Source organism: Leptinotarsa decemlineata, unplaced genomic scaffold, assembly GCF_025532065.1.
Source record: "Leptinotarsa decemlineata unplaced genomic scaffold, Ldec_3_MD MMD2_P_RNA_scaffold_11, whole genome shotgun sequence".
In the NCBI taxonomy this organism is placed as follows: Eukaryota; Metazoa; Arthropoda; class Insecta; order Coleoptera; family Chrysomelidae; genus Leptinotarsa; species Leptinotarsa decemlineata.
Genome location: NW_027412525.1, coordinates 1,648,640 through 1,665,014, shown reverse-complemented (window position 1 = coordinate 1,665,014; position 16,375 = coordinate 1,648,640). Strand labels below are relative to the sequence as shown.

Sequence of the window (16,375 nt, the reverse complement as noted above, 5' to 3'; positions counted from 1 at the left end):
ACAAATAAAAAGAAATATTTGTAGAAATATTGATATAAATGTGTTTTTTTTATTGATTCGGCCGTTACTTGATGAAGATCCATAGATCCACAAACTTTTGTGAAGATTAAATCGTGAGGTGTAGTTTTTGAAATTAATGTGTCTTCAGGAAATTATTAAATGTTCCGCCATTTTGTAGTAGGTGAAGATATTTACTTCATATTCTAGGGTTGTGAAGTAACTATTCGTCAGGAGCTTCAAAATGGTGTGTCACAAGACCCCCTTTCCATTTAATTTTTTTCCCCAGATGGCGCCCAGTCGCCATTTTGAAAGCTTCATCTGTCAATTTCACTCCAAAATAAAGTATTCATGCAATAATTTCATTATACCAAATTTCAATTTTTCGAGTTGACCCGTTCAAAAAATAAAAGGGGGAGGACTTTAAAGAAATTCACTTTATATCAAGGAATTATTATTTTTCGTGATGTTTAACGCGTAAATCATAAAGCCTAGTATTATTTCTATTTTGATGTGGTAAGTTTATATATCCTATGTACTTTTCATTAACTAATCTTTAATTTTGCGTATTCTATCTGATAAAATTCGATATATATCCTGGAAAAAGTCATAGTACCTTACTAAGTTTCCGTTTATAATATTGTATTATGTTAACACACTTTATTAATTCTGTAGTAGTACGATCTGACATTCTTCGTTGGCAGAGGGGATAGGGTATTGATGAAGGCAAGAAACTCTTCTATGTTATACATTTTCGAATGGATTTCTATCAAATTTTGATAGAAGTATACTCGAGAGTGGCAGAATCCTCAGTATTTTAAACAATGGATGGTAGTGGTTTTTTTTTCAGCTAATAATTTGTAACCTGAATATTTTCATAGAATCAACAGAATTACCCCCACAGCACCTTATCATGATTAAGCGTCATTAAATAATGGAAAATGCCAAAATGAAAATTTGTCCATGCTACAATCGTATAAAATGACCCCTAGCAATTTGCAGTATTTACGTAGCATGATCTGATTATGAGTGGAAACTGTGAGATTCTATGATTTTCCCATATTTATATAGAGAGATAGAGGAAACTGATTGGAGTAATTTAGGTACGTCCAAGGACGTTAATAAATTAGTCGATAACCTATATTCAATTTTATATGGCATTTTCGAGGATCATATACCCAAATTCAAAAATTTTAGTCATATTTATCCTAAATGGTTTCATTCTGATATGAAGAACATTAAACAGAAGGCTAAATTCAGAAAAAAATTTAGGAAATTTAGACGTGATGAGGATAGATTTGAATTCCAACGTTTGTGTGCTTTGATTAAAAGCCAAATAAAAATTGCACATGATAACTATCTTGCAAACATACAAACAATGTTATCTAGAGATCCTAGCAGATTCTGGTCATATGTTCACTCTAAGAATAACAGCACAAGAATACCAGGATCAGTAACCTCTTAGCAAAAAAACAAAATTAAAAGATTCCAAACCAAGGGATTTGGTTATTTTTATTTTTCATTTTTGTTAATGATATTTTTTAATTTTCAGCTATTATTGATATTTCAATTTTTTATTTTCTAGTTGTAGCTAGCTTGTATGTTATTTCCTTGTAATTTCAGTTTTTTGTTTTAATAAAATTGTTATTTTCGGTTAGTCTTTTATTTTTTTCAGGGATTTCAAATCAATTTATATTATATTAGACAATGGAAGTCCGAACTGATGAAATTGTTGATGCCTTCAGTAATTTTTTCAGTGATGTGTATTCAAAATCTGACTCACTTTTGAACAAAGTTGGTACAGTGAATAATAATATTCATTTTCATTATTACCCCATTCAAGAAACTGAGGTTATATTTGCAACTAAAAAACTAAAGGACCAACTGACATCAGGCCCAGGTATGATCCCATCATTTTTGTTGCAGGAGTATTGGCAAAACCTTTAACGAGAATTTTTTAATTCATGTCTGATATCTGGAACATTCCAAAATATTTGGAAATTAGCTAAAGTGTGTCCTGTATACAAAAGTGGTGAAAAATTATATATATATATATATATATATATATATATATATATATATATATATATATATATATATATATATATATATATAGAGAGAGAATTACAGATCCATATCTATTTTATGTTTTCTAAAAATTTTGAGATTTTATATAATCGCATATACGCTTCTGTTCAACGGCAACTATCTCAACATCAACATGGATTTGTTACTAAGCGTTCTACTGTTACAAATCTAGTCATTATTACTCAATTTGTTTCCGAGGCATTAGATAACAATGGCCAAGTTGATGTTATATACACGGATTTCTCTAAAGCATTTGATAAAATTGAACATGGTATCTTGCTCAATAAACTGATGAGTTTTGGTTTTTCGAATACTGCACGATGCAATCCTATCTGACATGTAGAAAACAATTCATCTCCTATTACGGTTATAAATCTAGAACATATATAGCTTCTTCTGGTGTGCCTCAGGGCTCCAATCTAGGTCCTCTTTTGTTTATAATGTTTAATAATAACTTATGTGAAAGTTTAGCTTGTGAGCGGTTATGCTTCGCGGATGACTTGAAATTATTTTCTATAATTAAGGAAGTAGGTGATTGTGTAAATCTTCAATCTCAATTAGAATTTCTTGTTACTTGGTGTAACAATAATAAATTGAAACTCAATGTGTAGAAATGTGAAGTAGTGAGTTATAGTAAAAAAAAGAGGTTTATACATTCCCGTATGTAATACCAGATTCATATCTGCTGAGATGCTGAGATCAAAGACCTAGGGGTAATATTCGATCATAAATTAACATTTGGTAGACATATTTCCCAGAAAGTTTCAGAATCTCTCAGAGCTTATGGTTTCATTGTTAGAAATTGCAGAAACTTTCATAATATCAAAGCCATGAAGCTGTTGTACTTCACCTACGTACGTTCGAAGATAGAATATGCAAGTATCGTCTGGAGTCCATTCTATGAGATTCATAACATAGCCATTGAAAGAGTTCAAAGAAAGTTTTGTAAGTTTCTAATTTTCAGAATAGATGGTTTTTACCCTGAGAGAAGTATTAGTAATGATGTCATATATGAACGTTTGGAACTTTTTAGTTCAGAGCATCGCAGAAAATGTGCGTCGCTCATATTTTTATTCAAGTTAGTGAATGAGAGAGTTGACTATCCTAAAGTTCTTGAACAAATTAACTTCAATGTACCACGACCAGCTTCACGATCTCAATCCATTTTTAGACCTCTCACAGCAAGAAGGAACATTATGCTCAATTCCCCAAAATATGTTATGTGTACAAATTTCAATAGCATTTGTGCCCATGTTGATTTATTCTTCACAAACATTATTAGAATTGCTAACATGCACTTGAAGTAGGTAATTAGAATTAGTTTTTCTTTTTCGTTCATTTTATTTTTCGTTTATGGTTAAGTATTGTGAATGAAATTTTATATTGTCCTGTAAATGGGTAACTGTTGGACAATAAAGATATTATTTTTTTTCCACCGTAGTGTGCGCTGGTCAGGCCCTATACCCCGAAGCTCCGATACATTCGGGAGGGCGCGCCAGCATTATCAACCAATGATCACTCCCCACACCGTGGGGTAAGTGATCATTGGGTCCGAGAATCATGTGCCCTGAGCAAGCGCAGTGAGTCAAGAATGACAGCCTTCTGCATCTGTGCGGCTAAGATTTCTGCCTTAGTGCGGCAAGCCGGTATGATTTTAAGATTCGAGAGTAGAGAGGACATCATTCCACCAAGGACTACAATAATCAGAACAACCATCTTGACAGAGTGATCTGAATAAAGTCTGCGGAGTTCGAAGAGAAAATATCGATATTTTATCCGTTTTTCCTCCTTTTTTTTAAACGATATTAGTCTCGCCAGCAGCTGAAAACTCCACGACAAATATCGTTTTGCTCTGGTGGTCGAGAAGGACCACATCAGGCTTATTAGCTTGTATGAGCCTGAGGGTGGGGAACGAATAGTTCCAAGCTATTATTATTATTATTATATTTAGTTGACAGAGAACTTTCTCTTTCACTTAATAAGATTTCGAGAAAAGCATCCACAAACAGAACAACTTAACGTTTCGCCATCATATGAAAACATAGGTTGTTACTATAGATGATTTAAATAGCAGTGACCCTAGAACAGAACCTTTACTGTGCTCCACGCTGTATGATTTTCAGATCTGATTTGAAACAATTATTCACGTGGACAAACTTTAATCTACCTGTTAGATACTACTCGAATAATTTCAACGGCGTAGCTCTAAAGCCATAAAAGGAAAGTTTATTTGAGAATCAAAAATATTGAAGAGATCACACATAGGCAGTAATGAATGACCCCATGCCTCTTTACATTCTCGACTATGTTGTATGGTCCGGAAACTAAGCAACTAAGCACATCCATTGGTTGGGTATTTCGGAATGAACCAAATCCCACGAAAGTTTGTTGCCAAAAGTTTCGAAAGAAATTGGGAAAAAATCTTGAGCTCCCTTAAAGATAATCGTTTTCCCTACTTTCTCAGAAACTTAAAAGCTGTTTCTGCAATTAACTGAAATACCCTATAAATAAAAAAAATTACATTCTCTTAGTTATTTGTATCACATTGCGAATAACCCAGAAGGGAATTCTTCATTTATTATCTTTGAATCAGTTTCATTACATTTATTCCGAAGTTTGATCAATACTATTGTAATAAATTAGGAAAGATCTCGTGCAACACAAACATTTGCTGGGCATTCATATCGAATTTAATTAAAAGAACGCGGTAGTTTATCATCAAATGCAACGCAAGGAAATAAATTTTATGATTGATTGTCAACATTGCAGTTCTCTGTCTTTCAATATTCAAATGCATCCGAATCTTATTCACTGGTATATCTTTTTCACATTGTTCACCAGCGCTATTGGAATCACTACACGAGAAAAAGTCTGCGTTATTACTATTAGTACTTGTCCAAGGACGCCACAGATAACAAAAATTTTAAGTAATTATAACTACACCAATACCGAATTTCAACACTCCGATCAGTTCCTGAATTGAGCATTGACAATAAGACGGCTCGCATTCTATTCGTCACCGTAATATGACTTCAAAATTTAATTTTATGACTCTACAGCCAATCATAAAACTCGGTTAGTAAAAATCATCCAATACGAACCGCCAATTCTTCAGTCCACGTGGACTAGCTGGCAGCGGCTTTATCTCTTTTTATAGGGTTTTTTGGCCTTTGAGGGCGCCGATAGCTTTAGGTATCCACAATAAAGAATACTTCGACTATACTGATTGAGAGTAACAAAGGCTACTTTTTTATTTTTTGGTGGATTTGGTTACCCCACACATGAACAGCGAGAAATAAAAAATGTAAAACGAAAACAGCTGAAGATAATACAGAGCAGAAGCGAGGTTTGAGGTATGTTTAAAAGTGCTGAAATTTATGAAGTATAAAGTGGGTGTCTGTGAAACTTCATTCAATATTTCCTATATCAAAACGAGAAAGTTAGTCTATAACGTGTTTTATTTGAGAAACACTTTTGACCACTCAACTAACCGCTGAATGTCATGAACCATTATAATGATACAAATATCACCACAGAAAATAAGACTAAAAATAAATTTGAAATGTGACAGGACGTTCGGTTGTTTTTCATATTGATCATATCTGACACAAATGATATTTTTGAGTTTTTTCTTAGACTTTTGTACAACTAGCTTCCGATGTCGATTTCATATAAAAGTTCATATTTTGTTTTGACCGTTTTCGTTTCTTGATTATGAATGCTTTTCGCAGGAATCAATTGACGTTGGAAATAGTCAGGTAGTAAAATATTTACGAATTTGTTAACAAAGATCATCGTTTGAATAGAGCGATTTTAAATTGAAAGGGAAAATCTTTTCAGGAGATATTAATTTTTAGGAAAGAAAGATTCTGGCTGGAAAGAGTCCCACATTTTTTTGTAATAAGATGGAGAAGTAGAGGGCCAAAACCTTTCTTCACCAAAAATATCCATTTTTTATATTGAACCGATTTAACGTACCTAACATACCTTCTATATATGTTCTGCTCTGAAAACTTTGATATTTATCTTGGTTAGATGTTCATGAGTGAATTATGGAGCTGCAGTAATTAAAATGGTGTGAAATAATAATATTGAATAGGTACTGTCCTACGACTATATGAGGATAAAGTTGAAGCGACTCGTTTAATGAGTTTGATGAGTATCACCAATTTTTTTGAAAATATAATCGAAATGTTTGTCAAATTCTAGTTGGGAATGAAGGAAAAGCCCCAGATATTAAATTTCTTGCGGCATTCTCAACCGTTCGTCGTTAATTCGTATATGTAGTCCCAAAATAATATATTTATGGTAGAGTGGGTTATTTTCAATAAATATATGTTTGCTTTTCAATTTATTAATTTTGAATTCACTGAAAAGTTCGTGAAGATCATTATTTATCGTTTCACAAGGTCAACAGTGTCATTACTATGTAAATAAATCAATCAAAGTGCCATCTGCGAATGGATGTATCTTACATTCAGATAATTCATACCCAAGGTCGTAGGAGATGGCCTAGAACACTTCCTTGTGGATCACCATAGCTGTTTCATTCGAATCTGATTCTGTGTTTTTCAATTTTCTTCTACGGATTATAACATTGAAATAACACTTCCATTCTACTATCCCAGTGGCTCCATATATCGTTATATCGTTTCGGAAGCCCTTTTCACAAGATTTTTCTAGGATTTGTTTCATACCTGAGAAAATACATTGAAGTGCTGATTCCAATGAATGAGATTTACGAAAAGCTGATCGATATGAACAAGTATTTGATCACAGATTGGTAACATACGTATGGGTCTCAATTGTTCTGTCAGATTACTATCAACAATTTCACGAATTAGACTGATTTGAAATTTTGAAATACTGAGGCACTTTTCCTTTCGATAGATTAAAATTCATTAGACTGAATAGAGTATATCCGATAATATGAAACAAATTATTTGAGATTTCAGGACCTACTTCATCTGCACTATATCTTTTCTGATATTTGTCAATTTTATAAAAAAAAATTAATTCAAAGGAGCCAGTTTGATTGAGGAATAAGCCGACTCAGTATAATCTATTGAATTTTCTATCTCAATAAATTCCAACTTTTCCGCATCATTTATTTCCTACACACCCATCACGCTAATGTATCCGTATACTCCCCGACCAGTGTGAAGGCAGCCATGGGTTTCAGCCACGAATTGGGGGAATTTACCATTAACGGAAAGGAGTGCGCCAAGCCACCATTGGTCGTTAAAATTCATTACTAGCCATGAAAAGTTTTCTTTTATAAAAATAATTTCATGGCCAGCCATGGAAGTTTTGACATGGAACGATAGTTTTCATCGTTTTCAGTAATACCTTTACAGTCCTCGATTTTGTCTCGGAAAATTACACCCCCTCTAACCCCGTCCATCATTTGGATTGAAAATTCATATCTTGAAAAGTGTGTGCTGCTGGGCTTATTTTCACATAAAACGGAAGTATTCGGCGTATTCTATGATACCTATATGGTCCTCGATTTTGTCGCGGAAAAATACACCTCCTGCAACCCCTCCAATTATTTTGATAACAAAAAATCATATCTTTTGATAAAATTGTTCTGGTGGGTTTATTTTCACATAAAACGAAAGTATTCGGCGTATTCTATGATACCTATATGGTCCTCGATTTTGTCGCGGGAAAATACACCCCCTGTAACCCCTCCTATCATTTCGATAAACAAAAATCATATCTTTTGAAAAATTTGTGCTGCTAGGGATATTTTCACATAAAACGAAGGTTTTCGGCGTATTCTATGATACCTTTATGGTCCTCGATTTTGTCGCGGAAAACTATACCCCCTGCAACCCCTTCCATCATTTGGATTAAAAAAATCAAATCTTTCAAAAAATTTGTGCTGCTGAGAATATTTTTACACTTTTCAAAAGATTTTTTTTATCAAAATGATAGGAGGGGTTACAGGGGGTGTATTTTTCCGCGACAAAATCGAGGACTATGTAGGTATCATAGAATACGCCGAATACTTTCGTTTTATGTGAAAATATCCCGAGCAGCAAAAATTTTTCAAAAGATATGATTTTTTTCAATCAAAATGATGCAAGGAGTTATAGGGAATGTTTTTTTCCGCCACAGAACCGAGGACTCTAAAGGTATTATTGAAAACGATGAAAACTATTGTTTCATGTGAAAATTTCCATGGCTGGCCATGAAATTATTGTTTTAAAAGACAAATTTTCATGGCTAGCAATGAATTTTAACGACCAATGGTGGCTTGGCGCACTCCTTTCCGTTAATGGTAAATTCCACCAATTCGTGGCTGAAACCCATGGCTGCCTTCACACTGGTTACTCCCCGTATATCTCTGAATAATTTGTGCAATATTTCCGCTTTCTGGTCTCGAATATGTCGTAGGATGCGTTCGCACATTCCAACACAGTAGGGAATCCAAATTTACTGGCACGTCACGAATTGCAAAGTTGATGAGTTATCGACCACGAGGATTTTCGCTTGTCTAGAATCCAGCTGACAAATAACGTTTCTTTATTTTTTCAAATAAATATATCACGACGGATTTGTTAAGTCGGTATGTGTTTTGACTTGAAAACAGTGGAATTCGGTTCTATCCCATTTATCTTCGACGGAAAAAAGGATAATTTTAGATTAGAGTTAATGTGTCCCAAAACTATACTTTTGTCAAGTGACTGCTATAAAAACAACTACTTGTTGTTTGCAATTGAAGCATCTCTCTCAGAGTTTCCCGGAGTTTCGAAATATAATTTCATATGAATGATATTCAAATATTATTATAATCTGATTTACCTCTGGTTTTTCTGAAACGTATATGTATATCCACTAAAGTAGGTTAGGTTAGGTCCAAAAAGAGTGGGTCTATTCGACTCTCCACCGCAACCCGCAAGGGTTTATTGTGTCTCACACCTATTCACACTAGACCAAATAAATCCAGCTTCTTAACGAATCCGCTTAGTTTGTATGCTGAGTGGTCTTTCAGGTCAGATGGTAAGAGTGAGGCTCTGCCGAACTCTAAGAACCTGATTCGGTCCCCAGCGGGGCAGGCACAAAGTATATGCTCTGCTGTTCCATCGTTAATGAGGTATTCAGATAGTCAAGATGCAAGGTTCCCACCTTGATACCCGCGACAACCTTCTCACATAAGGGTTTTTGCACGTCAGCTACACCTGACGATGCCTTAGATTCAATCGTGCAGGGCTTTATCGCCTCTGGTTTTGGTGAATCATCACTTGAGCACAAACGTTTGCTAACCTGCTCATGGGGGGTTTGTTCCTTCGCCTGAGAAAGATTCTGCGTACGTCGCTCAAGAATTTGGTGCAAGGCGGTTTCATAAGGTACCCCGCTCTTGAGACGACTCAGTCGTTTCCTGGCTCCATCACCAAACCTTTATTTTAGGTTCAGTTATTGGATCAGGAGTTTGAGAGTTGAGAAGCTCTCGCTCCTGATCTAAAATTTGCAGGGAGGTCATTTGGAGTCGTAAACTCGACATCCATCTCCTCTGTAGACTCAGCGTCAGAAAAAATTTTTAGGTTTACTCTGTCTATAAACGTCTCGCGAGTAGCTACGGAAAGAAGGTCAATCACGACAGAGACCCGCATTACCGCGACAAAGCGATGCTATGACGAGAGGGCGCCCGGTATCTCGAAGGTTGCGTAGAGACAGCTGATAGGTTCCTTGTCATTCATCCTCTCGGCACGGATACACACACCTTAGGATTAAGCCATCGTTGGGATGCCATTCAGTTAGGGAATACCAGAACTACAAGTGATTCTGCCATTCCCGTATCCAGCGGAGCTACGTGGAAGCAGGCATCCAATGGCTGGTTTGCTCAACCCCCCCATGTGAAACATGAACAAGGATACTAAAGTAAAAATGTGTGCAAAACTGTGTCAGTTATTTTGTAGATGAAATCACATTTCATCATAATCGCTGAACTATATAAGATATCAAATTTATTCTTTCTGGTTCTGAACAGCACCTGAAAGTCTAAGTTTTCGAATTCTTCATAACATTTCTCAAGATCTGAAGCGTAAAATATTCAGAACAATGAATCTGAAAAACATTTTCTGAACAAAAAAATGTAATTTTTTATGAAATGATGCACACAGAGAGGATAAAAAAGAGCAAGGATCTTGATTTAGAGGGCATGTGGATATGACGGTAAACTATAAATTACTTTCTCTCTTTTTGATGCGACTGAAATCTATGATGCAATTCGAAAAGTTTCAGAGACATCTTTTGACCCATTATCATGAAAAATAAATACTTCCACCCTCCTTTTTGTGAGCACAGAATTTTCCTGATCAAAATGTTCACGAGTTTTCAATTTAATCAAAAATGAAAGTAAATCTGTGATTTGATTGTTTATTGTGATATTTTGTTTGTTTATTAAACCACCCCATTTGGTTTCATTTGATATATACTGACAGTCAGTGTTTAGGCATTAACATATTTAGTAAAAATTAAATTACGTTCCGGCAATACCGCTGTTGGTTTGGAGTTGAAAGTTAGTATTTTCATAAGTCGAGCACGGAACGAAATTTGAAATGAAAAATTATTTAGAAGGTATGCGCCGTGCCGGTAGATTATCGTAGTGGATAAATTTTGAATTGTTATTGTGTTCAAAGACGTTTCTTTGAACTGCTCCTCCCAATACTTCTTGATTGTATCCTAGTTTGCAATATTACTTTTTCCTCAAGCAGTTAGGATTAAAATAACCCTGAGAAAAAAAATTGGTGTCTCAATCACAAGTTTATTTAATCTCCACCGAGATACTTCTGTTTAAAGTTTATTATTATTCATTACATTACAAAACCGTGGCGGTTTTGTAAACTGTCAGTGAAAATCTTACAAGTAAAACTTGAATACGTTATAGATTCTCATCAATTATCGGCCAATTTCTTCACAAATCATTTGATATGATAATACTAAAAATTATTGTTTCTACAATAAAAAAGAATCAATTACGTTTCCATTCAGCCATTTTTACCAACACACATACATTTCACTAACTGTTCGTGAATTTGGTTTACGGGTTATCAGATTATCAGTATATATAAGTGTCACATTATATTTTGTGAAATAAATGCATCCAAGCAAAAATTAAACATTTGTATATGGGTTATAAACTTGGATCCTAATTTGTTCAAGATATACTGTACTGTGAGATTTTCACTACATAGTTTTACAAAAAAGCAATATGTGTTTTGCTACACAATAGATTTTTCAGACGTGTCTATACTATTTAGGAGTATACAGGGTGTTTCAAATTCGATTCTCACCATTGGGATCTCGGAAACTATGAGATACGAAGATGGTTATATTGGGGCAAAGTTGCACATTTACCTGACTAACAATATACCGTTGGGAAAGTTCTGAAATTCCAAGTAGATCCGGAGATATCCGGAAAAAACAGAAATTTTGGAAAATGGTTTTTAATTTTTTTCCGGCTTTATTTTCCGAAGGATTCGAAAATAAATTGCACTTCTACATTGCCACTTTTTCCTGCTACATAATGGTGTTTTTAGATTTGTTATCCGACGTTTCGTCTTCCGATCACCATCATGAACTTTATTTTTTAGTATGGGCCCTACATTGGATTCTTTCTGTTTTGAATAGAACCAGATTTTAACAGGTAAATGCGCAACTTTGCCCCAATATAACTATCTTCGTATCTCTCATAGTTTCCGAGATCCCAATCAAATTTGAAACACCCTGTATACAGAATTTTCGAGCAGAAGTAGTTTTCTTTCATACCTTATTTCAAAAATATAATCAACATAAAGTCTCGAAAATGTTTTCATTAATCTGTCTATATCAATTAGTATAAACTGATCATTCGGTTACTTGCTAGAGGTCAGTATTATCAGAACGTTCAACAGAAATGCTAAATACAAAAACAAATGTTGTTAACTAAATATAATTTTCCTTCAACAATAATGAAAGAAACATTATCAAATGAAGATAACGACGTATCTAAGAATATCATTCTTCTCACGAAAATAATATCATCCAAGAAATCTCTTTCTTCAACGAAACCTTTAAACGATAATCAAGTCTGAATATCGAATTATTCTTCGAAAGATCTTGATATATATAATTAATTCTATGCTCGAAGCTATCCTAAATTTATTTCAATTTCATTATCATGCCCAATTCGACAAAAGAAATACTGGTTTTCACTGAAAACATTCCCGATCGTGATATCCTCTAGTAATTAATACCACACGGAATGAAATACACAATTTGCTTGAAATATATAGTATCACCATGTCAAAACCTGTCACTATATTTATTCCTGCTTCCATGAAATTATTAGCAAACCACAAAGAGTAATGAAACGAACGAGAATGTATGGTATATACACGCACATTACAATGCCAATAATATTTCATAATAGCTATTTATGATATGAGTGTTGAAGGTAAGGTTTTATTTTCACGAACAAAATAAAACTTACTTTTAACACAAATATCATACAAATTTTATTGTACAACTGTCCTGTTTTCATAATAAAATAGATACATTTATTATTTCTATAAAAACACATTTTGGCATCTCTTGTAGGGTTGGTTAACTATTTTCATGTCATCGCATTTTCTGTGAAGTGGCCGTGTCAGGTGACGCCGAATCACCTGGTTACCAACAAACAGTGTTGTTTATAGCTCACGCGTTTTATTTAAAGTCACATTTAAAGTTTTTGCTGGTGTTTAATGTCTTGCATAATGAAGAACAATAGTGTGGAATTGTGTGTTTCTGACGATATTGAAGAGGCTGCAAAAAGAGCTTCAATTGAATTGTTACCAAAAAAATCGGCTCAGCAGTAAGACATCGCACATTCTAATTTTCTTAGCTGGTGTAGACTTGAAAACGTCGAAGGAAATTTCAGCGAAACCGTCTTCTTAGCCTATCTAAAAGAGAAATCAAAAATATGGAACTCGTCAACTTTGTGGAGCAAGTTTTCAATGATAAAGTCGAGTGCGCTCGTTAAAAATATTGTTAATACAAGCGAATATTTCAAGGTAATAACATTCTTAAAGCGGAAAAATTAAAGTTATAGGCCCAAAAAATAAAATTTTTTTACGTTTGATCAAGTCCAGAGGTTTATAAATGAGGCATCAGATGAAAAATATTTGATGATAAAAGTTGCTACTATTTTCGGAACATATGGAAAAAACATTCACTATTTTAATAAATACGTTGCAGTACACCCTTCTGTTATCAGTCATCAACGTTTTTTCTGAAATACTCAAATTACAAATGCAGTGCCAACAACAATTGCCCTCTACAATTGCTGAGTTTCTGTACCTCCCGGAACCAACACATTTTCAGAAGGTCTTCTTCTGCTTCTTTGCTAACAGAATCAGGAACAAATATGACGAATAGGTACTGAGAAGCACGGAGGATGGAAGTCTACAACAGTAGCTGAGGGTTACATCGATCAATCTTTCTTATAATAAAAAGGCTATTGCTGAAAGAGTAATTCCAACAGCTAGCTCCAGCGGTACATCATCCAGCACTTCCAAGACTTAAATGTTAATGCCCATGAAAATGTCAACTCAGCAGTTGTTTTAATTGTACTTTTCATATTAATGTTCATAAATAATAATAATAATATGATTATTGTTTACAATACATTTGCAATAGCATATTGTATCTAGATCTATTGTTCATAATAAAACTTCCTTGAAAATTGAATAATTATGTTTGGTTTATCACTAATAGATCGAAAAAAATCATGTTGAAAATACTTTTAACACTAGTGTTAAAAATATGTTTAACACGCTACTTTGTAAAATCATCTTTTAATACTCTTGACATCCATTAAAAATGTCACTTTTAATGACAGTTGTACACGCTACTTTGTAAAATCATCTTTTAATACTCTTGACATCCATTAAAAATATCACTTTTAATGACAGTTGAACAAAAACAGTGTTTTATTTTTCGAAAAGAAACAAGATGGTCTTTTCACAGAAGAGTTAATAGCAAAACACGTGAAATACTGGACATCCTGTCAATGGACAGTGTCCAGTGAGTATTTCTTGAAACTTTACTAAACACCCCTCTTTCCTTTGTGGGGACATCTGACACCCACGTCAAGGTTAATTTACTTCTCTCTGTCAGTTGTCTCAAAGGGCTTTTGCAGTTCCAAGTTAGTTTGGACCCACAAGCATATTAATACTCCTATACAATACTTGTATTGTCCTTCCGGAGAATAAATTATCATTATTATTACCATTACTTCGATAAAGCAAACTGATGCTTTCGTACCCAGGTATGTCTGTTTGCCGGTTGTTTATAACCACTTCAAACTTCACCTCTAATTCAAACATGGCTTGCATGACGTTTTAGGTGTCGTTATAGATGTCAGTGAAGTATTTATCATTACTGATCGAAAGTATAATTTTCTTTTCATTTTGATAACATTCTTCACTGATCATTATGCGGCAAATTTCCTAAACATATATTTAGTTATACCATACATCTTTTTTTCTGAGTCGATATTTAGTCGCTGGTATAAAAGCCGCAACTTTCTGAAAAATATATTGATGTAAACAGCCTCAAATAATTCATTTTCCAGTTGATAGTGTTTTTCAACCAACTATGTGAAAATGCATCGTACATGGTCATCACTGCCAAGGGTGAAGACACAGTGAAGCACTACACAGCTCGCCTCGCATACTGCCGTGCACATGGTAAAGCGGCGACAGCGGTGTTTTATTGCTGTTCACCCAGCATGAGTGAAATATCCTGAATTGAAGAGAACAAAAACCGGGTTGGTAGGCCATGGTCGAATGGAACCAGAAGTACCAAACATTTCGTCTACCACTGCGGAAGACATTATCGGTGGCACTTAGACTACTGAGGATTGTCGTTTTCAAAAGGGGCAGTTGATTACCTGAAAAACACTTTTTAACCCACGGTGAATTCCCAGATTTTTCAATTTCAGGTATTCCGTGACCACTGCAAAGCTACAGAAAAACAAAAAAATTCTCACAGTCAAGAAAAATGTCCAACATCAAATGAAGTGAGATCTGAATTTGTAAATGAACTCAACTACTAAATGATAAAAAATGATGCACCATCTTATGAACATTCATGAACTCAAGCAGTAGGTGTAAGAATAAATGATAAAAAAATTATCGATACAGAAATAATGTTCCGGAGGAAAATATATTCATATTTAAAACGTCCTTCGAAGGATGGGCTTGTGTTTCTCCGAGCCTCCGAGCTATAACCTTGGAAATGAGCTGCTGATGGGTTTCTTTCAAAAACAACTAATTACTTTAGATGAGATTCTAATGGGTTTTCCGACAAATTTGCATGTTTTTGTATTCACGTTGGCATTTGTGAAGTATCACACAAGACTGATCATAAACTCGAATTTGCTTTTACCAAGATAAAGTATCAAAAGTCTTTAGTTTTTAGATTAATGGAGATTCCAGACAGAAATTGAAGAATATAAGCCTCGGTGCTCTCAAAATAATGATTATTCAGATATAAGAATAGATTTTGTTGGTCGAATTATTTGCTTTGTTATGAGAAAATTCAACTTTCAGACCATATTTTAAAGCTTCTCTCAGGGTGTTTTATTACCTTAAGGATTCGCTAACTGGACAGTTTACGAAGTCAACATTACATTTTACATGCCCAAGAAATAAAAAAATATGATAATGTAAAATGTATTCTTTGTTGACTTCAATACATAAGAAAAGAAGTCGAATATAATAATGGTTCAACTTGAAACATATGTGGTTTCGTTTTTCGTATTTGGTTCCGTCAGCTGAGATAAGTAAACATTTTCTTGACTCAATTCAAGGATATTTTTAGAACAATTTTGAAAAGTATTACTTTATTTGTCAAAATTCGAAAGTAAATTCCGACAGAAAGGTAACAATCCTTTACAACGTTAATAAAAAATCCTGTCGACAAAAATGTTCAGTCTACTTCATCTCCTGAAGACGCACATCGTAAAGAGTGTTTCAGTTCTGGTGTTTGGGACCAGCGATTGTTTTGGATTCATTCTACGCTAGAAGTTTCAGTTCTACCTTTCATTGCCAATTTTTATTTGAATTATACTTTGGTATAAGTCGATCTTCATTGAAATATCTAGTAAGTATTTGATATAGACCGGAGAAGAACTAAAATCGCCGTTGAAACCATGGTTTTCTGGTAAAGTTGGCGATGACAAAGTGACCACTGGTGTCTCGAAATAATCAGAAAAAATTAACCTAATGATATTTTTGATATGAACCGCCGAACGAGA

At 34.2% G+C, this 16,375-nt stretch overlaps 1 protein-coding gene across 2 annotated transcripts in view; it reads right to left on the bottom strand.

The window, feature by feature from the left end:
* sm (heterogeneous nuclear ribonucleoprotein L) overlaps positions 1-16,375 on the bottom strand; it is a 532,854-nt gene that overhangs the window by 332,173 nt on the left and 184,306 nt on the right. The window lies entirely within an intron of this gene.